This window comes from Gekko japonicus, unplaced genomic scaffold, assembly GCF_001447785.1.
Source record: "Gekko japonicus isolate JY-2015 unplaced genomic scaffold, Gekko_japonicus_V1.1 scaffold153, whole genome shotgun sequence".
Lineage (NCBI taxonomy): Eukaryota > Metazoa > Chordata > Lepidosauria > Squamata > Gekkonidae > Gekko > Gekko japonicus.
This window is the reverse complement of record NW_015175360.1, coordinates 1,151,809-1,154,217: the sequence shown is the minus strand read 5'-3', so window position 1 is coordinate 1,154,217 and position 2,409 is coordinate 1,151,809.

The following is a 2,409-nucleotide window of genomic DNA, read 5'->3' as shown; positions in this document are numbered from 1 at the left end:
TACCCATCTACTATACTGTTCCAAAATGGGTCCCCATTGGGAAAAAAGTGGGGTAGAAATAAAGTTAGTAATAAGTCCATCAGCTTAGTCTGTTCATCCAGAATGGCATCATTCTCCTGTCCTCCATTTTATCCTAACAGCCATTGCCTCCAAATGCAAGGACACAAATGGATTCTGGTTGCTACCACTCAGATGATAGGAAAGCTTCTGGCAAACCTCATCCTAGCCTTTTAGTGGATTCTTGGGTTGCATAGAATTGTCCCAGATCTTGTCTCTCTCCACCAGCTAGGGTTGCCAGGTCCCCACGGTGCATGGGGGATCCCAATTTCCGACACTCCTCCCCAGTGCCAGGCAGCTGGCTGGTGGGGGAGAATTACTGCCCCAAACACAACGTGCCCACCTCACCCGGAAGTGACATAGGCACATCAGGGGAGACACTCTGGTTCTGGAGCAAAACTCCATGGTAAAATTAGCTTCAAACCATAGAGTTTTGCCCCAAAACCAGAGGGTCACCCCCTGACGTCACCATTTGAGTGGTAGCCCTGCTTAAGACACACTGTTTCTCCTTTTGTCAGGGCCAGAGCAAGAAGCTTCAGGGCCCTTGGAATTAACTGTGGTGGAATAACTGCCAGAGTATCATAGTGGCCCCGGTCACACGGGAGGTTTTGGGACGGATTGGGGGCGCAGCAAACGGGCGCAAGCACACCGCAACATCTGGGAAGCGGCGCGCACCCGTCCCCGATCCGGTCCTTCAGGCCAAAAATGCACTAAAAAAAGAACCAGCTAAATAGGAGGACTTACCTGAAACGGCGTGGCAAGCGCAGCCGTGGGATCGCCGCGCGCCTGTCTTCAGCATTTGAGGCTCCCAGGCGAACTGTGCAAGCACACACATGCGCAGCCAGGTGCCTCGTGCTCCCTTCCGTGTAGGGTTGCCAAGTGTATCTTCGCCGGGAGCGGGGGGCTCCCGGCTGGAGTCTTGTGCGTGCGCACAAAGCGCACGCACGTGGCTTTCTCCCCAGCATCTGATCGTGCCGGGGAGCAACTGCGCAGCGGCTCACGGGATCAGTTTGATCCCGCCGCCGTGTGTCACTTTAGCCACATCAATGTCCCCCTGTGTGGCAGGGGCCAGTATTTACTTTTAGTAAAGGTAAAGGTTTCCCTTGCTAAGAAGATTCAAATGTTATTTGTCGGGTGGGAAAATGGCAACCCATTCTACAGTTTCGTATTATAACATACAACTAGGGTTGTATTAGTCCAATGCAAAGCTGGCTTTCCATAGACGTGCCTCTCTTTTGGACTCCACACAAAAAGCTCTACCCTGTTTGCTAGCAAGGAGAGGAGTCACCCAGTTTAAGGTATGCTGCTTATATGCACGTCCTCATCAACAGCATCTGAGCACTGCTTTTGAAGAGGGACAAGCTCAGCTACCTGCCACCGCTGTTAATACGCAGATTCCCTGTTATGGAAGGGGTGGTGCAATTTGCATCTTCTGGAATCAGACTGAAGCACTGCCATAGAAGAGTGTAGTGCTGGCCTAGCTAGAGGATCAGGCTTGGAGACCTGGGCTTGAATCCCTCACTGAATCATGGAGCTTATCAAGGAAGCTTAGGGCCAGTCATTATCAGCCTAACCTACCTCACAAGGGTGGTTGTGAAGATACAATCATGGCAGAGAGAATGATGTATGGTACTCACTGGAAGAAGGGTGGGATAATACATAGGCCGTCCAACAGTCGTGTCTGAGGAATGCTCTGTGGCTGATTTCCCTAACCACCTACTATGCTATATACTCACAGTCAGGGGAGGTTTCATTATACCACCACACTCTATTCTATTGTGCCTTGTAACCAGCGGCCACAGTAGCATCAAAACAGACTTGGAATATGGTATGGTTGTCATCCATTAGGAAAGTGTACCCCTGCTGCATGGCTTTCCTAAGGTTGAAGGTATGCATTTTTGCTGTATCTTCTGTTGACACAACCTGCTCCATCCACTGGAACATGAAGCCGAATTACTGTAGTAAATGTATTACTGACCATCCTCTTAAGTTTGCTCAATTTCATGTTTGTTGTATTGGTAACACTGTGTAACCATCTCATCCTTTGCCGTCCCCTTCTTCTGTTACCTTCAGTCTTCCCCAGCATCAGGGTTTTCTCCAGTGAGTGCTCCCTTCTCATTTGGTGGCCAAAGTATTTGAGCTTCAGCTTCAGTATCTGTCCTTCCAGGGAACAGTCAGGTTTGATTTCCTTTAAGATTGACGGATTTGATCTCCTTGCAGTCCAAGGGACTCTCAAGAGTTTTCTTCAGCATCATAATTCAAAAGCGCTCGGCCTTCCTTATGGTCCAACTCTCGCAGCCATACATTACTACTGGGAATTCCATTGCTTTGACTATGCGGACTTTTGTTGGC